The sequence below is a fragment of the Peromyscus leucopus genome, chromosome 9 (assembly GCF_004664715.2).
Source record: "Peromyscus leucopus breed LL Stock chromosome 9, UCI_PerLeu_2.1, whole genome shotgun sequence".
Classification (NCBI taxonomy): Eukaryota; Metazoa; Chordata; class Mammalia; order Rodentia; family Cricetidae; genus Peromyscus; species Peromyscus leucopus.
The window spans coordinates 35,070,329-35,094,711 of record NC_051070.1 but is presented as its reverse complement, the minus strand read 5'-3'; the positions used below and the strand labels follow the sequence as shown (position 1 = coordinate 35,094,711).

Genomic DNA, 24,383 nt, shown 5'->3' with positions numbered 1-24,383 from the left:
TTCAATGAAAATTAATGTATAACATACACAAACTTATGGGACACTTTGAAAGCAGAGTTAAGAAAAAATTCAAAGCACTAAATGCCCACATGAAGAAGTTGGAGAAATCTCGCAGTAGTGACTTAACAGCATACCCCAAATAAACTGAAAGAAAAAAAAAAAACCTGATCATCTCATTAGATGCTGAAAAAGCCTATGACAAAATCCAACATCCCTTCATGATAAAGTTCTTGGAGAGATCAGGAATACAAGGAACACACCTAAACATAATAAAGGCAATTTACTGCAAGCCAACAGCCAACATCAAAATAAATGGAGAGAAACTCAAAGCAATTCCACTAAAATCAGGAACAAAACAAGACTGTCCACTCTCTCCATACCTATTCAATATAGTACTTGAAGTTCTAGCTAGAACAATAAGATGACAAAAAGAAATCAAGGGAATACAAATTGGAAAGGAAGAACTCAAAATTTTGCTATTTGCAAACTATATGAAGGTATACATAAATGACACCAAAAAGTCTATCAGGGAACTTCACAGCTGATAAACACCTTCAGTAATGTGGCAGGATACAAGATTAACTCAAAAAAATCAGTAGCTCTCTATGTACAAATGATAAACAGGCTGAGAAAGAATTCAGAGAAACAGCACCCTTTACAATAGCCACAAATAATATAAAATACCTTGGGGTAACTCTAACTGAGGAAGTGAAAGACCTTTATGACAAGAACTTTAAGCCTCTGAAGAAAGAAAGTGAAGAAGATATCAGAAAATGGAAAGATCTCTCATGCTCATGGATAGGTAGGATTAACATAGTAAAAATGGCAATCCTTCTATTTTTGAATGGGAATATTTATTATATTATTCTTTTCCCCTTTCTTCCTCATCTCTCATTTTCCTCTCCTCTCTTCTCTCTCTTTTCTTTTTCCTACCTCCATCCCTCTCCTATGCCCTCTTTTCTCTTTCTCACTCCCCTTCTCACTCCTCCTGTTCTTATTTTTTGTTCCTCTTTCTATAGTGAACATAGACATAATTGATATTTTTGTTCATAAGACTTTAAGTTGTGATTGATAATAATGAGAAACTCTACATCTGTTTATTAGTTATGAGATCCTGGCATGCATGATGATGAGATGGTAACACTTTGGATGATCTTAGAAAAAGTTGATACTTTCATGTGGAAAGCCTATAAAATGCTATTGTGTTTTTCCAGTCGGCAGAACAGACATGGTAGAGAGTTATTAGCTACCCTCTCAGTTGAGGGACAATTTCTAAGCTGTATCTATTCTCTCTGTTTCCAGCAGATGACTAATTTTTTTTATCGTTGTGTCCGATGGGCCTCACACATTCTATGCTACATTTTGATGGCTTTCTCCTGAAATGAAAATGGTGGCTTTTCCCATTATTTCCTTGAGAATTTGGGCATCCATTGGACAACTCTGAGTAAATTCCAGAAGAAATTGGAAAGTAACAGAATGTGATCTACAAGTCATCAGCCTACTTTTAAACTATTCCCAAACAGTAGAATTACCTGTCAAGGTTATTGGATGACAATATGCAAGCATGACATCTTGAGTCCTCTCTAATATTTGTTTAGCTCTGTGTTGGGAACATTTCATTTTCTTAACCAAATAATTAAGATAAATATTTAATATGAATCATGATTTCTGTTCTTGTTCATTTAACTCCATCATGTTGGTATCTGTAGTGGGAGCCGCTACAGATGAAGCCCCCTCCTTATTTTATCTAGTAAGCAACCCAAAAGAAAAAGGAATGATCAGGGTGCAGTATATCTTTTAGTAGCACAGCTCCGTTGATAATCTTATTTCACTGAACTGAAAGTCCTGAAGATTACCTCACTTCATACTACAGAGTTGGAACAAGTCTTTCAAAACACAAACTTTTGGCTGACATTCAAGATTGAACATGAAATAATGTGGGTGCTATAATACTCTTTCAAATTGATATAATTTTATAAGCCACATACCTTTAAGTTTCCTGCCTACTTCATCTCTACCTCATACAGGAAACAAATTAGAATGGTGACTTGGTCCTACTGTATATCAGGGTAATATAAGTTTTGTACCTTTCTTCCTTATTTTTTCTATCTATAGTAGATATGGAAATTTCTATGAATATGTGTGTGTATGTTTATGTATGTGTATGTGTGTGTATGTGTTTGTTTAGAAGATATTACTTTTAAAACAATAAAACTCAAGACTATATAGGAAATACAAATTGAAAAAAATACAGGGAAGAAAATTGATAATGATATACAAGGAATTCACATTTACATTTTATTGAGACATCATCTCTCTATGTAGAACATGCTGTTCTGGAACTCACAATAAAGTCAAGGCTGGAACCTGCAACCCATCTTTCTCAGACTCCCTAGAGGTAGAATTACACACATACACTGTTAGTCTGCTTCATATATTTATTATTCCTAACGAGCAATATGGTAGCTGCTTACTGCTCAAACAAGTGGTCTTATGTCAATGAGCAAGATGACAATTACTGACACCATCATACTTAATTGCATAGATTCATTATTTGTCACCTTTTCCAGTTTAGTTTCTAGATAGGTATGTTGTTAATGGACATATTGTAGGATAATTTCTATCCCTCTTCTTAGTGGAAGGAGATTAAATAGAAAATAAGACACAATCCTATCTCACCCATTCATCCTCTACTTAATACCTCATGAACCTATTTTGTTCATGATCACCCTGCCATTCATCTATTCCCATTTAACATATATGTCCAAGGTAGACATGTCATATTTATGTATATAATAACTGTCCATAAAGGCTTTTATCTCTCAACATGCAATCTTCATCTTTGAAAACACTTGAGTTTATTAAGTATCTGAAACTTAATCCTACTTACATTCTATTTTACTCTAAATTTTTGTTCACTGAAATTCTTATATATAGGCCTCATAACTTGGAAGTTAGGAACCTTGATTTTGCTTAGATCATGATAACCATTTTATCAGAGGAGTGACTCATACATTCTTGATAAGCAAACATTTGAGTTCAACTTATACACCTGATTAATGATGCCATGTAATAACACTATAAAAAGGCACCATCCAGATGTTAACACCTTGGTCTTAAATTTCACAACAGGTGAAACTGTCAGAAAAATCATCTTCATTGCAAATTACCAAGGATTCAATATTCTGATATAAACAATATTGTTACTATTTTATGAATATTCTCAGGTACAGAAAGTATGGTGACTATTGGTGAGTATGTGTGCAGTATATATACATATTCCTGGGGTATCATAGCCTGTATGACTGTAACGTGGCATTCTTAAACAGTTTTATAAGCATACAGTGAGTTTAAATCTCTTTCAGAGCACTGAACATGAAGTTGAAAACAGGAAGAAATCCTATGACTTATTGTCTTGTTTGGGAATGTTACTGTTTTCTCCCAAAGTCTGGGATTATTACCAATTCTGATAAATGTTCTCAGAAAAGGTACAGTTTTTACTCCGTAGGGAAGATCAAGAAAATTTCAGAAAAGCAATGTTTACCTGTCTAAAGTCACAAATGTGTCAGAAACTATGGGCTTTCTTCCAAATTGGCTTTAGTTACTTTTTCAAAAGAGTATAATTTTGCATATTGTCCATACATATCTCCTCTGCCACAAATTTCAAATAAAAATTGGGTAACTTAAAATTCCTGACACACGGGGCCTGGAGAGATGGCTCAGAGGTTAAGAGCACTGGCTGTTCTCCCAGTGGTCCTGAGTTCAATTCCCAGCAACCACATGGTGGCTCACAACCATCTACAATGAGATCTGGTGCCCTCTTCTGGCCTGCAGGCTAAACACTCACTGTATACATAATAAGTAAATAAATCTTAAAAAAAAAAAAAAATCCTGACACACATGTTACAAATGTCATGCCAACAGCTGTTTCACAATATTGTTTAGTGACTAATGAGAAGAATAATGTTTGTGTAGCTGAAAGTTTTCCTGTGCTCACAGGGCATCAAGGTCCCACAGCCACATATGAAATTACTGTGTCCTGCCTGGTCCTGTAACCACTCCAACCCAGGTAAACACACAGAAGATTATATTAATTGAAACTGAGCAACCATTAGTTCAGGGCTACCATTGACTAGCTCCTACACTTAAACTCAGTCCATTTCTGTTTATCTATAAATCGCCACATTTTCTGTGACTTTACCTATGTGGCATTGCATGCTGCTTTCTGGATAGCGGGCTGGTGTCTCCTCTCTCAGCCTTCCTCGTCCCTGAATTTTCTGTGCTGCTTATCTTTCCTATGCTTTCTGCCTGGCTACTGGCCAATCAGCTTTTTATTTATCAACCAATCAGAGCAATGCATTCACAGCATACAGAACATCTTACAGCACTCCCCCTTTTCTGTCTAATCAAAAAGTAAAATTACACAGTAAAATTACATATAACAAAACAGTTTTCAAGAAAGAATTTTAGTTACAATATCTAGTCTATTTATATTGTAAAATTACATTCAACAAAACAGTTATGAAGCAAGAATTTTAGTTATAATATCTAGTTTATTTATATTTGGCAAATTTAAAGAAAATACTTTACATATCCTATATTTGTGAGTCTAAAGTTTTATATCTAATTTATCTTTTATCACAACCAAGGAAAATTATAATTATGACTATCTAGTCTTTAACTACATCAAAGACCTTAGAAGGATATAATATTACCTAAGTAAACAAGAAGATCATTGTAAGCAACTTCCAAAAATCTAGAATGACAGAGACAGCCATCTGCCTTGGCAGTCATCCAAAGTTCCTTTGTAATGTTTGGTGCCTCCATCTTTAGCCCATGGGCCTAGTCTCTTAGTCGTGTGTGTGTGTGTGTGTGTGTGTGTGTGTGTGTGTGTGTGTGTGTGTGTCCTATAGAATATCCGACAGTTTCTTCTGTGAAGCAGGAACCTGAAGGACCATTTTGTCTTGCAAAGTTTAGTGGTCACCTTCCTGTGGGTCCTGCATGTCCAGTTGATACAGCATTTTGTCAAGCAGTCCAAGCAAGAAGTGTTCCTTGTCCAAATGGCTATTTTTGCCAAGAAGAAGATAAACTCCATATTCGACACCCATCTTTCTCTCTGAAGTAAATTGGTGCTGCCAGCAGATGTGTCTCATTGTTCAGAAAATCTAGGTTTTAAAACTCTTTAAATGCAATATTCTGTAGGTCTTTTAACTGTTTGAAGATTATCTGCCTAATTGAATTATATCTATGTATACCTAATTGAATTATATCTATGTATATCTAGAAAATTTAACATGATTATAAGTTGGATGATCATAGAAGACTAATTATTGATTTGTCTTTTTTAATTATCCATTATAATTTAAATGAGGTGCACAAACATAAGAGTAAAAATAAACATATAGTATAACAAATTAACTTTAAATTTTTATCAATAAACTAAAATCTATACCAATGTAAAACATTTTAAACAAGTTGCTCTTTAAAAGTAGCTTCACCAGTCCCTCCTTTTATCCTATCAGGTTTGTCCTTATTCAGTGACTATGCACTATTTTTGAATCCACAGATGTTAAACCCACAAGTATAGGGACTTGAATGTGTTCTACAGGATATTCTGTAAGCTGTGATAATTTTGCACATTGGGTCTTAGGAAACCTGAAATTTTTTTAGCTTTCTAGGATCTAGGAGAATTTCTTGGCCAGTTGCTTTCAATTGCCTTCTCACCTTGCATCCTTTAAATAATCACCTTTTAATAACAGAGATCAGCACTTTCCAGCACTCTGCAGACTTTTAGGGCTCATCATTTCCTACAATGTACTCTCTAAGTATATCCATTTATTCCTTCCAGAATACTATTTTTATTTACTAAATAATTACTCAAAATCTGCTTTGTATTCTTCCTCATAACACTATGTTATGTTATAAATTGCCATCTTCAATTGCCTAGCTGAGATAAGTGAAGGCATTAATGGTACATTTTTACAGATACAACATTATTTGTGTGTATGTATTCCATGCTCATATGGTTATATATAATATGTGCAAAGATCAAAATAGAACTGTGGTGTCTGGTGTGGCTCTCCTTACTTAATACAGGTCTTTCTCTTGACCTGCAGCTCAGTTTTTGGCTAGGCTAATGACCAGCACCCCGCAAAGACTGGCTGCATTCAACCCATACATACAGAAGACCTGAGAATAGGGACAAACATGCCTACACATTGCCTTTTACCTGGGTGCTAGGGATTGCATTCAAGTCTTCAAGATTGAGCAGCCAATACTTTTACTCAGGAGCATCTCCCCAGTCTCTGGAGGCATCTCCTCAATCTTAGAGATTAGACATCATATTTATCCTGGATTTGTAGCTAACATCTGACATTATTATTTTATGTATAGTGCTGCCAGTTTTCTTTTTTGAGAATATTCTGTTTCATATTTATTAATAAAAATGGAGGCTAAACCAGATCTCGTCTAGTAAATCCAGATTTTTTTAAATTTTATTTTATAATTTAATTTTACATATCAGCCACAGATTCCCTTGTTCTCCCCTTCCTGCCCCCACCCCCCGCCTTTGCCTCAGCCCACCTCCCATTCCCATCTCCTCCAGGGCAAAGACTCCCCTGAGTATTGAGTTCAACTTGGTAGACTCAGTCCAGGCAGGTCCAATCCCCTCCTCCCAGGCCTAGCCAAGCATCCCTGCATAAGCCCCAGGTTCCAAATAGCCAGCACATGCACTGAGGACAGGTCCCAGTCCCACTGCCTGGATGCTTCCCAAACAGATCAAGCTAATCAACTGTCTCACTTATCCAGAGGGCCTGATCCAGTTGGGGACTCCTCAGCTATTGGTTCATAGTTCATGTGTTTCATTAGTTTGGCTAATTTTTCCTGTGCTTTATCCAACCTTGGTTTCAACAATTCATGCTTATACAAACCCTCCTCTTTCTCACCAACTGGACTCCTGAAGCTCCAACTGAGGCCTGGCCATGGATCTCAGAATCTAGTTCCTTCAGTCATTGGATGGGGGTTCTACCACGACAGTTATGGTGTTTGGCCATCCTCTGACCAGTGTAGGTCAGTTCGGGCTGTCTCTTGGCCATTGCCAGCAGTCTATTGTGGAGGTATCTTTGTGGATTTCTGTGGACCTCTCTAGCACTTTGCTTCTTCCTATTCTCATGTAGTCTTCATTAATCATGGTCTCTTATTCTTTGTTCTCCCTCTATGTTCTTTATCCAGCTGGGATCTCCTGCTCCCCTAAGCTCTCTTTCCCTCAAACTTTGCGCTTCATTACCCCCACTCACATCCAGGATGTTCATGTAGATTTCATCCATTTCTCTGTCATTGGGCGATCCCTGTGTCTTTCTTGGGGTCCTGTTTTCTAGGAAGCCTCCCTGGAGTTGTGAGTAGCACTCTAGTAATCTTTGTTTTACTTCTAGTATCCTCCTGTGAGTGAGTACATACTGCTGTGGGATGTTCTGTATGGCAAATGTGTTGCTCTGATTGGTCAATAAATAAAACACTGATTGGCCAGTGGCTAGGCAGGAAGTATAGGCAGGACTAACAGAGAGGAATAAAGAAAGAACAGGAAGGCAGAAAGAGTCACTGCCAGCCACAGCCAGGACAAGCAGCATGTGAAGATGCCGGTAAGCCAAGAGCCACGTGGCAAGGTATAGATTTATGGAAATGGATTAATTTAAACTATAACAACAGTTAGAAAGAAGCCTGCCATGGCCATACAGTTTGTAAGCAAAATAAGTCTCTGTATTTACTTGGTTGAGTCTGAGCAGCTGTGGGACTGGTGGGTGACAAAGATTTGTCCTGACTGTCTGCAAGGCAGGAAAACTCTAGCTATAACATACCATGTTTGTCTTTCTGAGTCTGGGTTACCTCACTCAGGATGATTTTTTCTATATCCATCCATTTGCCTACAAACCTCATGGTGTCATTGTTTTTCTCTGCTGAGTAGTATTCCATTGAGTATATGTACCACATTTTATTTATCCATTCTTCAGTTGAAGGGCATCTAGGTTGTTTCCAGGTTCTGGCTATTACAAACAATGCTGCTATGGACATAGCTGAGAAAGTGCCCTTGTGGTATGATTGAGCATTTCTTGGGTATATGCCCAAGAGTGGTTAGCTGGATCTTGGGGGAGATTGATTCCCAATTGTCTAAGAAATCTAGGGAGATGATCATGTGATATTTTTTCCTTGAATTTGATATGTTGAACCACCCTTGCATCCCTGGTATGAAGCCTACTTGATCATGGTGGATCATTGTTTTGATATGTTCTTGGAGTCTGTTTGCCAGTATTTTGTTGAGTATTTTTGCATCAATGTTCATAAGGGAGATCGGTCTGTAGCTCTCTTTCATTCTTGTATCCTTGTTTGGTTTAGGAATCAGGGTAATTATAGCCTCATAGAAGGAGTTTGGTAATGCTCCTTCTGTTTCTATTGTGTGGAACAATTTAAAGAGTATTGATATTAACTCTTCTGTGAAGATCTGATAGAATTCTGTACTGAAATCATCTGGTCCTGGGCTTTTTTTGGTTGGGAGACTTGTAATGACTGATTCTATTTCCTTTGGGGTTATTGTACTATTTAAATAGTTTATCTGGTCTTGATTTAACTTAGGTATGTAGTACCTATCCAAAAAATTATCCATTTCTTTTAGATTTTCCGGTTTTGTGGAGTAGAGGTTTTTGAAGTATGACCCCACGATTCTCTGGATTTCCTCATTGTCTGTTGTTATGTTCTTATTTTCATTTCTGATTTTGTTAATTTGGATGTTCTCTCTCTGTCTTGGTCCAGACAGAGGTGATGGATTCAGGAAAACTCTCTCTTGTCCAGATGGGAACTCTTGTCCAGATGAGAGGTCCGGGGTAGGATGGTAGCTGGGGGCTGGTCTCTAAGTCTCAGGAAATGGCTGAGGTCTCTTGTCCAGATGGGAGGTCCAGGGCAGGATGGGAGCTGGGGGCTGGTCTCTAAGTCTCAGGAAGTGGCTGAGGTCTTGGGTGGATGGGTATAGGTGCTTGGTGTGGAGATTGCAGGGTCTGCTGGCAGGCTTATAGAGGGAAACCTTCCCGGTGGGGGTGGAGGAGATCCTGCCTGATGGCCAGAACCTAGGGTCATGTTGGGCAGGTCTTCCCTGGAATGGCTGGTGCCCAGGGGTGGGGTCTAGGGGCAAGCCTCTCTGGGTCTGAGCCCAGGCACTCATCTCTTGTGCAGATGGGAGGTCTGGGGCCCAGATTTTAATTTTCTAGCTCAGGGTAATGGGAAGGAAAAATATTGTTGAGCGTTCTTTTCACAGAGTATTTATAATTTACTATATACAAGTAAAACACAAATAAGTGGCATTCTATCATTGTATATGCTTAAATGAGGCATTTTAAGAATAGTTAAAATTATGTGTACCTACTTTTTTCTGATCTCTGAACCCTATTATTATTTGCTAATAATTATTTTCTTATATATGGTCTGAAGAATGAAAACCATTGACTCTCCTTATTTGTGTATATTGTGTTTGGGTGCAGGTTTTCTTTCTAATCCAAAATAATGTTATTATTCTGATTATTTTTGCATACACTCAGAAATGGATCTGTTAGTATGACTGAAACTGCTCAACTTGTATTTTGGGAAAACTATAAATATTCTTTTAAATATAAGAATAAGAAAATTTCAAAACTCATTTTTTTTAACAATTGGAAAAATACTTTATTTTCAGCTACAATTTAGAGACAAAATATCAATGGTGTATTAAAATAAAAAAGAATCCATTATTACAAAATATTACTTATCAGTACAAAAATATTTTGACAATGGAAAACTATTAATAAACCAAAACACATAAGTATAAAATGGAAAATATGCTGAAAGTCATATGATAAAGTTGAATACACATTGCTGATAAAAGCTGACAGTCCACTAGAAATAGAAGGTTTTATTAATATAATATCTTAAATCTGTAGCTTATGCAGCAGTTAAGCATTAAAACTCCTATGCTCCTCAGTTAAAATCTTGAACACGGCAGATTTCTAACATTAACAAAATTAGCAATGTTTTTAATAGGCTATAGTCAAAATGTTGAAGATATGAAAATTGATATGAAAATAAAATAGATAAATTTTATGTAAACATGATCAAATTTTTCCATAACTTGGTAATGATTAGTTATAAAATGCACCTGAAGTATTCAAAATGTAACAAAAATATTTGTGTGTATGCTTTCATCTTAATTTTTTTCATTAAATTCATTTAAAAGTTTATTCTGAGTTGGATTGAAAGAATAAATCAAATGAAAGAGATATGAATTAAAGCCAGGCATCCCACTCACTGGCATAACTAGTGTTCTGGGAGTTCAATTAGAAAGGAAAGACAGACATAAAATTTTATATATTCCCCATCATTGTGGTGATATATTGTGTCCCCAGTATGTTGTCACCCTAATAAACTTATCTGGGGTCAGAGAACAAAACAGCGACTAGATAGACATAGAGGCCAGAAAATGGTGGCACACATACCTTTAATCCTAAAATTCTGGAGAGAGAGATCCATGCAGATCTCTGTGAGTTCAAAGCTACACTGGAAATAGGCAGACATGGTGACACACACCTTTAATCCCAGGAAGTGATGGCAGGAAGCAGAAAGGTATATAAGGCGTGAAAACCAGGAACTAGAGCCTGGTTAAGCTTTTAGATTTTTAGTAGCAGTTCAGCTGATATCCATCTGGATGAGGATACAGAGGCTTCCAGTTAAAGAAAACCAGATCAGCTGAGGAATTGGTGAGGTGAGGAAGCTGTGGCTGGTTCTGTTTCACTGATCATTCAGTGTTCACCCCAATAACTGGCTCTGGGTTTGTTTTTATTTAATAAGACTATTTAAGATTCGTGCTACACATCATAACCAATTTTTATGTCCACATGCTTAGAAAACTTGAAATCTAAATATATAACTGAGTCTGATTCATATAGTGCATAGTCCTTGATGAAAATATTTTTATTACTTGTGTATATGTGTGCATGCCTGTGTGAAAGTATATTACGTGTGGATGAAACACCTGTTGAGAACAGATGTATCATATTCTCCTTGAACTGCTTGATGATGGGTTCTAGGGTTTAAATGGATTCCTGTATAAGAGCATCTAAAGCTCTTAACTGTTGAACCCTATATCCATGTCTTATTCTATATATTTTAATGTAACTATCAGTTGGTACACTTTTGACTAGTGTTGCAATAAATATGATTGTAGACATTTCTTTAACATTCTTATTCCACGACTTTTGCATGTATGCTATATGGTAGGATTCCTGGATCATAAGGGAAATTTGAATTCTTTTTAATTTTTTTGGAAACATCTTACTTTATTTCACAAGAGTTATAGTAATTTACAGTCAACAATGTAGAAGTTTTCAAGATAATTTTCAGCACCTTTTCTAGTTATCTTTTCGATAGCAGCTTTCTTAATGAAGTAGTTGACATTTCATTGTGGTGTCACTTGTATTTCCTGATTATGAATCATATTGAACATTTTTAATTTAGCTTTTGGTCATTGGTCTATCTTGTTTTAAGAAATATCTATCTACATTGATTATCTATTTTAATAGTAGTATTTATTTGTTTTGATATAAAGTATACTATTTAAGAAAGTCAGTTCTTGGTTATATGGATAATTTGCACAAATTTCTTCTCATTTTTTAGGCTGACTACTTAGTTTATTGTCTTCTGTCCTTAGAAATACTTTTAATTTTATATGTTTCTATATAATTTCTCTTTGTTATTTTGTGCTTTTGACATTTAATTTATTATAATATCATGAATAATTTCCACATTTTTATTTTCAAAGTTAAAAAACAAAAACAAAAACAGAATTTTGCTCTTGAATCCATTATGAGTTTATTTTGTGATTGTAAGGAGAGAGGAGTTTACTTTATATCTTCCTCCCATCATTACTTAAAGGGACTTCCCCCATGCATAAATTAATGCCTTATTCAATCATATTGCCTATAGATATATGAGTAGATCTTTTAAATATTCCTCAATTCATTACTTATAACATTAAAGAAGATAATATATGGAAAACAAAGAAGTAGAAAGGCATTGAATTTAAGGTTCTAAATAATTTATGGAAACATATGAACTTAATAGAGTGAAGAAAATCATGGAAATCATATGTTGGCAGTGTTACATTTCTCATATTGAATTATTTCATATTTTTAGAAGTTAACATTCAAAATAGAAATTTCTGTGAAAATTCTATTCTGAGCTAAACTAATGCACACAGTGAAGTATAACTTTAGGAAAACTTTTCCAGGAAATCTAGATTTTAGTATTAGGAAGAAATTTTTAATCAACTTCATGTGGTTGTGAAAAATACTGAGAAAACAAAGAATGCAGTGTTTATTTCAGCTTCTAATATCAAGAGCATTTCTTTGGTACTTGATTTCTCTATATTTGGGCCTGTCTTCCACCAGAACACGATGGTGGAGAAAATGTAGTACTTTAGGCACCTGAGACAGTAGGAAAATGAGGAGGAGAAACAGGGCAAAATCCTGTCCCAAATGCCATGTCCTCAAAAAGACCCAGTTTCTTCTATTTGATTTACTCTCGTTTCAAGTATCACTTCAAATTCCATCAAATGTGACTCAATAAGGATTGACTCAATATAACAAATGATTACTTCAGAACCTTCTTGATCTAGTCAATTTTCCAAACCCTATACTATCCAGGGTCTAACGTTTCAACACATGAGACATTAAGGAATAACTTAGATCTAAGCTAGAAGATTCTTCATTTGTCACACAAAGGACCATGCTAAGGTGTTTTACAATGTGCATGGATATCCCTTCCGTCCCTGTCATTGCAGCTTACATGGTTTTTTTTATTGGGATTACTATAGTCAGTGCTTGCATTTTGTTTTGCAGATACCTCATATTCCTGGTACTTCCAACACCCACTTCAATTTACATTTCACTTTATAGATTAATTACAATCCCTTGTAGAGTTTCATAAAGAGAATACAACCCTTAAATATAATGTGTCGTTTGGATGACTTTTTAACCTTGAAGGAGGCATGTATATCTCATTTTTCTTTTTATTCCTGGTGCTTGAAAAGCTATCACTACATGGATGATGATGATGATGATGATGATGATGATGATGATACAATGTTATAATGCCAACTCGAGTTTTAAGTTTTCTTTATTAGAGAATGTTTGTGATACTCTACAAGTATTTCCACAGTTGAACCAGGGCAAACATCCCTATGTAGTCTTATTCAAAGAATGTGTGCTGAGGGTACATACATACCTTTTATATGATATATGAAACTGAGGTGTATAGAATGATAGTCTCGAATGAATTTCCCATCCTAAAGCTTGGAATTTACACTATGTCATCTATATGATGATAATTTTGAATATATTAATATATTGTAAATTCTTATGGGAAGAGTAAACAAGATTGTTTAAATAGCAAAAATGCAATCCAAAGAACTTCATATATGAAAGAAAGGGTCAATCAAATCACAATCAGAATTAGAAAAAGCAACAGAAACTTAGGGATAGAGGTTTTTATATATAAAAAAAAAACATAGTCACTTCAAAAATCTTCAACACACACACACACACACACACACACACACACTTTTAAGATGTTATAATTTTAGAACTAGGAAATTCACTTAAAACTGACCACACAGAATCATATTATGAATATGTGTTGTGTTAAGACATTAGCTTGTAGCAAATAGGTACAGAAAAAAATATGAAGTAAATAAACACAAATACTAAAATTAGCATCTTGCTCCAAGATGTCCTAATTCATCTTAGTACAAAAGCCTTGATTTTTGGAAAGCATTTTCAGACCATCTGGCTTCCTCTTGTAATTAGTAGCACTTATTTTATTCTATGGTCTCTAAAATGTGTTAAATACTAGATTTAGAAGTATAGTGATACCTGAGATAATTATCATTGGATTTGAAGTTTGAATTCCCTTTGAAACTTCAGGGGATCTTAATTTTCTGCATACAGTGACAAGTTATAATGCTATATTAAGGCTTTGAACTGTATAACATGGAGACAACTAAGGGATTTCAAATCAAATTAATGCAAATTCCAATCAAACGATTTATACACACTAGTTATGAAAGACAAAGCACACAAGATGGAATGTGGCACCCAGGCCAGGTGTACCAGTTGATAACGCCAGTTTCTTTCAGAATTCAAGAAACTGGCTATAAGCTAATCAAGAAATTGGGTAGTATTGTTTGGGACTTTATTTAATAAAACTCAATTTTATATAAAATGGTTCTGAGTTCATTTCCTTTGATATTTGAATTATAATTTTCAAAAAGATGTACTATTACAACATACTTATAAATTTTTAATGAGAGATACTCCTATTCAAGTGGGGTTTACCACAATGTCAATGAATAAAATTAGTGACACATCTATATTAATTTAATCTCAAGGTTGCATTTTTATTTTAGTTTTACAGAAAAATATTTCCTTGAAATTCTAAGCATGGCAGCTTGCAGATTTTCTTACAGAGTAAAATTTGGACAATGTTTACTCCGACCTTATGTATTTGTCTAACAGGAGGAGACAGTGGTAGCAGTTTCACATAATTATAAACCAGAACAGAGATAAACCCTGGTAGACATGCTTTTCTTTATTTCTATATTTACATGATAATTTGATAATTTGTTTTGTGTACTCAGGGCTCATAAAAGATATAGGTAAAGATATGCATCATAATGATGACATTTAATCTGAAAATTGATATTTTACCTTTAAAAATTGTATAGAAAGCTGACTGCATACTCGGTGTTCTTTTAAACTTGAATATTTATGAAAGGAAACAACAGAAGGAAATGTTTCCATGTTTGAATAACTGCATGTTCTCTGCATTCTGTTAACTGGAACGCAATTGTAATCATTAATGAGGGTGTTGAAGCAAAGCATGCCTACTTCCCAGAATTTCTAAGAATATTTCAAAGAGGCTATGTTTAGTCACTGGCCTCAAACATGGCAGCAGAAACCTAGTGGTTCATTATATTGAAAAGCCAACAAAGTAACTGGGTATGCTAAGCCCAGTCATGCTTTTTTATTTATTTTGAGATATTTTCTGATCACTATTTCTTTCTTGAATCATGGTGTGATTCTCACCTGGGCACCTTTCTACAGTTGGAAGTTTTAACCAGGCATTGCTGTCTGTGATGAAATATACTTTTCAAATTGTACAAAGTGTTCCTTGTGTTCTTTAAACCTATCTATTTGTAATAATGTCGATATATCAGCCTTCATGATTACATTGTTTTACATCTTATCTTATTGAAAACTGGAAGGGGAAATAGGGTAAGTTTGTTTCAGAAATAACATATTTTTATATTAAATTCTATAGTCTAAAATACCAATAGTGTACAGGGAAAGTAAGGACATTCATATGTTTAAGCAAACATACAAGTATCTATACTGGATTTTCCTTTGTGCAATGTGTTACTCTCAGTCCATTATGTGTTTTTGGTACTATATTACTTACCTTTCTGTTCTGATAAAACACACTGACCAAAGCCTGGCATCAGTGGTGTATGCATTTAATCCCAGCACTTGGGAGCCAGAGACATGCGGATCTCTGTGAGTTCGAGGCCAGCCTGGTCTACAGAGTGAGATCCAGGAAAGGCACCAAAACTACACAGAAAAACCCTGCCTCAACAATACAAAACATAATGACCAAGCAAACTTATACAAAAAAGTGTTCATTTGGACTCGTGGCTCCAGAGGAATAAAAATTCTTCATGGCAGCAAGTGGCAGGTGTGAAAGCAGGAACAGAAGCTGAGGACTCTTATCTTCAAATGCAGGCATAAAACAGAGAATATGAACTAGAAATGAAGCCAGGATTTTAATTTAAAACTGCCATCAGTGACATACCATAGCAAGGCTTTGTGTCCTAAACCTCCCCAACCAGTGCCACTAGCTAAGAACTAGGTGTTCAAGATTGGGAGCATATATACACATACATATACACTTAAACACACACACACACACACACACACACACACACACACACACACACACATATATATACATATATATGCATATATATGAATACTAAGGATAAAACTTGCTCAAACCTGGAGGAAATGTCATCAGGGGATACTCGTGCCACGGCCAGAGGCAGGATAAGATTAATGGTTACATATAATAAGGCAATAAGGAAAAGAAGCAAGTAAATGCTGGTGGAAAGTTACAGGAAAACAGCAGCCTTATAATTTGAAGAATGTAATTCTCTAAAAATACCATTCTCTCTTCTTTTGCACCATAGGCTGAAGTGACAAGAGTTTAATAATACAGCAGATGTTCTTAGATTGCCTCCTGATCCAGTGTCGGTGTAGAATGTTGGGAGTGGTGTTTATAGGAAAAAGGGAAACAAGTTCACCTCTTATTACTCAACAGCTTGTGAACACCCAGAGCATTTTACAGGTAGACACATGGGGAATGTATAGCAGGAACGAAGAGTCAATAATCACATTTCTGTCTTCCTTATATTCTTTCTAGGCTTGTTATGGGGGAAGTCAGGAATCTATAATGATTTCACATTAGAGCGAAATCACATACGCACAGAAATAACTATGAGGTCATGTCTATATGTCTGCCATTATATAGTAAAATGTTTGAATTTATCTAGAAAACTAATGCTAAATTATAAAATCTGAAAATTCAAATAAAATAAATTTCACCTAAATCATCTTGATCTTTCCATACATTTTGTGTATTTTTCCCATGTCTTTCAATTAATTGTAGTCTAGTTATATATTACTAAATTAATTTAATACTAAGCTGAAACACTTGGATTTGGAAAATTATAATAATATGAATATTGAAACTCTTAAGCACAATTTTACTCCTTACATAATATAAGAACTGTGGAAAACAATATGTAATATAGTGGTAGCAGGAACAGAAATTGGAGCTACACTCCCAGAGATTAATGCCACCACTTCAATGCCCAAGAAAATATCTAACAACCACATTCTGTACCTTAGTTATTCCAAAGCTAAAATTAAAATGAAATGATTTTCATATTCCATTGAGTAGTTATGAGTCTGACTGGTTTATAATGACAAATGCATTTTTGATATATAAATATGCATGCCATGTTTTTTAAAATAGTATAAAATATATTTTATCTTACAAACCATATTTATTATGCTTGTAATGTACAAGCTCAATAAATAGTTTTATTCCCTTAATACTATTTTATTCCTTTTTTTTTTTTTTACTATTTACTCCAAAAATACTCCAGCATCTGAGAAGTGTTATTTTTATTTTCATTTTTTGTTAATTGAATACTTACTGACTGAAAGAGATCTTGGAAAATATTTAGTGATAAATATTTGATAATTGAACATGATAATTAATCTTGATACATATGGTTGGAGTTGGTATCACTCTTGTTTCTATTTTTAGTAATATTGCTCTTGCTCAAATTTTGTGTGTATAATGTATAAGAAAGCCTGGATAAGAAACTCATGTCTCCTTCTTGATTTTTGAAAAAACAGTCCCAGATTTTTGATATCCAATATAATGTTTATTGTGAGCCTATTATGTTTCTTTTATTATACTGATCTAAGAACTTTCTATTCTTAGTTCCTTCATGGCATTTGTCACAAAGAGGAAAATCATATGATATTAGTCCTTTATTATATTTATGTGTTCTCTTATATTTATTATCTTGTACTTGTTATGCAATCCAGTGTTTTGGATACAAATCCTATTAATCCTGGCATAGAGATTTTCTAAAGTTTTATTGAGATAGTTGAAATGTTTTATTGAGGATTTTTCTCTAACAATGATTATTATGAAATCCATTATAAAGTTTTTTTGCTTCCTGTTGTCATTGTTTTATATCCTTATCCAGTCTTGGTACTGTGTTCATTTGACCTGTAGCATGAGTTTGAAAATAACCATTTTCTTTGTTTTATGGCCTAATTTTGAGAACACTCATGTTAATTCTTTGAAAGGCTGGTAAAATCCGGCAGTGACTCTATCTGCTCAAAAGGTTCCCCTTTTAGGAAATAATGACTGCCTCTGCTTTCTTTTTAATCACAGATCTTATTTTTTCCTATATCCTCTTAGCTATACTTGGATTGATGTTTAGAAATTTGTGAATTCTTTCCAATTTTCTTATTTACTGAAAAACAGTTCTTCAAATCACTCCCTAAAGATGTTTCATATTTAAGTGATTTCTGTTGTAATATTTCCATTTTCTCTATTAACTTTATTGATTGTGGAGCATTTGTGAATCATTTTTGTCTTCTATAAGACCAAATATTTTCTTTCATTATTCTTTTATTGTATTGTTTTGGTGTCCATTAGATTGATGTCTACTTTGATCAATCTGTTTGTTTTATACATAATATGTCACTTACATTGGTGCTATTTTTCCAGTCTTATAGTATTATACTCTGATAACATAAAAAAGTAATTTTAATTTGATAAAATTTGTTTAGTGTCCTAATTTGGAAGGAGTTCCAAGAATTCTGAGAATATTTTACAGCTGAAAGGTATAAACTTGTTAATCCAAACCATTATTCATGAAGGTGGGCCTGAGTCTTGCTGAATTTCTTGCAAATACTTTTTGTGATCTAGATCTCTACTCCCATTACACACAGATCATCCTGTTCCTCTTTTCAGAATCTGGGTTCCATTTCCTACTTTAATTTCTTCTGTTTTCCTCTTCATCATAACAGTAATTCTCACAACACAGACTTGTATCCACTTGTATAAGTTCATGCCACAACATTGTCTAGCTATGGTAATTATTGTGCTAATCACTCACTTATCTAGTAGAGAAATGAAGTTTAAGACCTTGGAGATGGAAATACCCACATTTGCCCCTTCTACTTAGCACAAGTCTTGCTTGCAGTATGTTTCCTATGTAAAGTGACAACCCTCATAATAAGATGAGATAGTTTATTTTGGAACCAACCATAAGAATATAGATTGCAGGAAATCCCAAATTCTTCATTCCCAAATGGTAACAGTTTAAAAAACAAAGTCATAAATCAAGGTTTGTTTGTTTATTTCCAACACATTGGTGGACTCATTAGCCAGGCACATTAAATTTAAGCAAGGAAGTCTCTATCATAGACCACAAAAGATATCTGATGACATTCTTAGTTTTTAGCTTAGTGAACAGTAGTTATATCCTAAGATAATACATTCAAAATTTTTCATGAAGTAGCCATAGGATATTAGGTTATACAGAAGTGGGAAATAACTGGCAAATGAGAAGGCTAAAGATTAACCATGATAAATTATAATAGGGTCAACTTTACAACCTCTCCACACTCATTGAATTTCTAATCAATTAATCAGTATTGTTGGAGTTCCATGCAAGATGTGCTTCTTTCCAGGAATTTTCATTCATTTTTAAAGTGTTTTCTCACCACAGCAACAAAGAGCAATCCAGAGGAAACAGGAACCCGTTTCTCAGCCACCACGATGGAGACCTCCAATTTATACTCTTTCTCTGCATAATGTCTGGCTTTGGTTCTCTCATCTACTTCCATCTGCTTCTGGAGGAAGCCTCCCTGATGATGACTGAACAAGGCACTGATATATGAATATAGATGACTATCATTAGGAATCTTTTCATTGATTTGAATAGAAAACTATCAGTTGTGTGATATGAAGGAACATTAGTGAACCCTTACACCTTTATGCTCATTCTTGAAGTTTATCATCAACTTTTTTTTCTAATTGTGTTTGGTTCTACACTAGGTCTCTGGATTATCCAATCTCTGGTTCCTCACCATTCATCCAGTGTCCATCATAGGCTCTTTCTCATGGCTTCGGACTCAAGTTAAGCCAGACCTTGGTTGGCCACTCTTACAAGTTCTATTCAACCACTGCCCCAGCACACCTTGCAGGCAGGGCAGATTGTAGGCTGAAGGTTTTGGAGTAGGGTTGGGCCCAGGTTTCGTTTTCTGTAGCCTGCAGAATACATTCCCACACCAAAGAGACTAGAATGTACTTGGGGTGAGGGATCCATGCAGGCACCAACTTGACCTTTTTACATTCAGTGAGCTGTGTGGATGTTGTGCTCCAAAATGGGGCTGTACTGTCAGTTTTCAGAGAGAAACATTATGTTCTAGAATCAGCCTAGGTTGTTTATGGATCCTCATAGTACCACCTCATCCAATATCTCAGCCAAATGCAACCCAGCCCTACCAATGAAAGCCTTGCCTGACTACAAAAGATAGTCATTTCAGTTCAGTTTCCTCCATTACTAGGAGTACTCATCAGGGTCACTCTGTTGCATAAATCCTAATTGGTCTTAATAAAAACCCGGAGCTAGATATCAGGGTGAAAGTTGAAAGATCAGAGAAGCCAAGCAAGCCACCTCTTAACTCAACAACTCCTCAGCCTGCAAGAGCCTGAAAAGACCTCAGTTCCTGTCTCCTCCCTCCTTATATTCCTTTCTCTACCCAGTCATATCACTTCCTATCTCAACATTCCTAATGCTTAGATTAAAGCTGTGTGATCCCAAGTGCTGGAGTTAAAGGTTTGTGCCACCACTGCCTGGCTGTTTCTTTTAGATTGGATTAATTTGTAGCCCAGAGTGGCCTTGAACTCACAGAGATTCAGACAAATCTCAACCTCTGCCTCCTCAGTGCTAAGATTAAAGGCATGTGCCACCCACCACTGCCTGACCTCTAAGGCTAAATCTGTTAGTAGTTCTGTCCTATGATCCTCAGGCAAGCTTCTATTTCTTAGATTACAAGTGATATTTCAATACATCACTCTCTTAGCTTCCATAAAGTTTCTACTTCACTAGGTTCCCATCCTGCCCCTCCAAGTGACCCCCAATTCCAGCTGTCTCAGCCCCCATTCTCTCCCTCCATACCTTCCCCCAACATGGAATCCCTCCTGTTCCAATCTCCACCTATCCTCAGTCCACCTGCAAAAATCTATTCTATTCCCCTTCACAGGGAGATCCATTTGTCCTCCCTGCTTGCTTTACTCATCTTGAGACTGACATGCACAACTAGATCTGTTGTTAACTAATTTAATAACTAATCAGTATTCCGTAATCACATATAGAGAAACAATATATTATTTTGACTAAATTATGAGTGTCTGTATAAATTCAGCTCCATTATTTAACTAACAATTGAAGAAAATGTCAATTCAATAAAATGTTTGATTTCATTGAAAAGCTTTCCTAACCATACTGTGATCAACAGGAATGAAGCCAAAGCACAGGTTTGTATTCCTTATTAAAACAATATTTTATATACAATATATCAATGCCAGTTAAGCTAAGTTGCATACAATTCATTACTTTAATATACTATTCTTTAGTTTTAACCACAAGTACATGTATTCCTGTATGTGTGTGTGTTTGTGCACATGATTACAGTACCCACAAGTGGAAGAGAATAAGAGTAAGTCTTCTCACCTGGGGTGAAACCAGGTTGTTGTGAGTAGCCTTACAACGATGCTGGGAACCAAACTTCTATTAGAACAGTACATGGTCTTAAATGCTAAGCCACCTTTCTAGCCTTTATTATGATTATTATATTAATTGGTCTGTGATTGACATACAGATACTGTCTTTCATGCAAAAAAGAGGGTGCATAATAAACAATGACAGTATAAATAATAATAGAAAATTTTATAATATTTATTTTCATTGAGGAATTATAATTCAATTAAAATAGTAGCTTGTAAATGATTTGATTTGGGTAAGATATGTATTGTTTAATAACATTTAATACAGATGAAATAACAGCTTTTTCAATCCATTATTCCTAGTTTCTAGGAAAAACCCTTATAATATGGAGTAATTGAATATTTTATGAATTATAATTGATTGTCTTAAACAGACAACTAATTATTTCTATTGGTAACTGAGTTCTAATTCAGAAATTAGCAAAGCTGATGGATAAGTCAAAATATAATGAATTTTATGTTTAATTTCCAGCATGAATATTTTTTCAAGTATTGTGAAGTATAAACATTGGCTTAATAATTCAATAATATTCTTAAATATCAAGGTAAAAATCCATGGCTTAATTTTTCCTTTTGTATATCTATTTATAAATTTAGTTAACTGTAGATAAATAATAAACACGAAGTTTTAGTAGTGAATATCTTCCTTTAAAACTGCTGTAGCTTTATTACAAAGTGTGTTTTGAAAGTATACATGTGAAAACATTAATTTTGCTTTAAATTTAAAAAATGACTTTCTTAATTTATTAATGAGTTTAGATAATTGTGTTCAGATGTATAAACAGTGAGTTTATTGAGTGCTTTTTTATTATTATGGCTAAAAGTTAATTTTCCTGCTTGGTTGGTTACATTTGTTTGCAGGGTATTATTTTGACTTGCTGTTTAGGAGTGTAGGAATTACATTTTTACCCAGACTTTTAGGAGCCAAGCAGGAAGCATGCGTTCTCAGGATTACTATTTTTATTATTTTTTGACAGAGATTTAAGCTAGCAGGTAAATTGAAGTCAAGGCCTGAGCAGGATTAATGACATCAACATCTGTGTTACTGTAAATTTTGGAACTCTAATTCAGATACTACACCAATAAAGGTCAAATTTAATTATTCAATATGGTGTTTCTTAATGAAATAGATTTACCTTGATTTTTATTTTGCCAGATTACTTCCAAAGCATTCCAAGGACAATACAAATTCTACTGGGGGAACAGAGGAAGAATCATCAGTTTTAGAGCACTGTGCCCGAGCTTCATCAATAATGGGTTTGGTGTTGTTAACTGGAGAATTAACCCAAATTTCTTAAAGCAGATATTACCTTTAAAGAAGAAAGTAAAGATTATAAGATAAATTCTGTCTTTCAGAGTCAGTCTGTAAATATGCTTAGAGAAATACTAGGCTCTTCCACATATTTTGGAACATGTTACTAGGCACAGAGTCAATTATTTTAATATTGTTCTCCCCTATTTTTCTTTTAAATAGATAGCAGAATTTGATTCTAAGTTCCCCATATGTGCTTTTGCCCGATGCCGACTGCTTTCCCCACTGACTTTGCCTTTGTTGGCTTCCGCTATGACCAATTAAACAACATATATTCTTTATTTCACTGATAGCATGGATTTTGTTCCAAATGCTTACTTTCCTTAACTATTGTATAGTAAAGGAGAGACAGTATTTGGTTATATTTGTTTGAATTTATTCCACTTCAAGTAGGACAATAAAGAGAAGACTAATAAATTCTATGGCATACACAATTATTTTCTTTCTTCTACTGCATAAGTTTTAGTAGATGGCAGAGTTGCTGTGACATGCATAATTCAAGACAGTAATTAACTACCAGGATTCCTTGTTCTGTCTCTCAGATCAGCCTTTAAATTATGGTTGATGGTGGCAGACTTTTACTTCAGTGTCTGAAAAGTTCACAACAGGGAGCAAAGTAGGAAGAAACCGTACTAATTTGTCATCAACTGTATCTCAAATGATAAATCCGACTTAGTACAATATACATTATAGCTGGAAGGCAGATGTGCCTACTTTTGGTGTTAAACTGTAATAGTTACTTTTCTATTGCTATGACACAACTGTGTTACCAAGGCAACTTAATAACAAAAAAGCATATTATGGTGCTTACAGTTTCAGAGGGTCATAGTTCTTGATGTTTGAACACAGACCTCTGAGTGCTCACATTTTGGTCCAAAACTAAGAAGCAGAAAGCATATTGAAAAATGGCACAAATCATCTGAAAACTCAGAGCCCCGGTTGGTGATACACCTCCTCAAAGTCCACACCTCCTAAACCTTCCAAAACAGTTCCACAACTGGGTAAAAAAATATAAAGAAATATGAGGAGCCCACTTACAGTGGAGCATTCTCATTCAAATCACCCATACAAGGTATTCAGTGGAAATTTAAATGATATAGAATGTCTATCAAAATTCATCATATTTTGATGTAATCCCACATATGTGAAGTTAATCATATCTAAATATAGGTCGATTTGTAAAAAAAAAAAAAACAAACTCATTTTTCTAGATCAAAACTAATATCTCTCACTTACTTTATTTGATAGTGTTCAATTTCTATTCTTTATATTTATTTTTCTGGTCATTGCTTTTTGTTTTCTACCAATAATAACATCATTGACAAAGGAGAAGTTTTTAAAAATACATAACATCTTCTAAATTATATGTTTAACTTCTGAGTATAGCAAGCACCTGAACTTCTAGTAGATACTCAAAATATTATACAAATATGGATTCAATTAATATTTTTCCACCTGAGTAAAGATAACTTTATCTCTATATTTATAGAAAAGAATAATTATTGAGAAATTTTTAGGATATTATCATCTGCTCCATATATAGTGCCTCAGTAATTAGTAGAAG

General features: G+C 34.6%; 1 long non-coding RNA gene across 1 annotated transcript in view; it reads left to right on the top strand.

The window, feature by feature from the left end:
- Positions 1-22,847, top strand: part of LOC119088569 — a 28,538-nt gene extending 5,691 nt beyond the window's left edge. Inside the window, exon 2 of the long non-coding RNA XR_005092239.1 lies at positions 22,664-22,847. This is a non-coding gene — a long non-coding RNA (uncharacterized LOC119088569). The remainder of the gene's footprint in view (positions 1-22,663) is intronic.
- Positions 22,848-24,383: the final 1,536 nt, after the last annotated feature.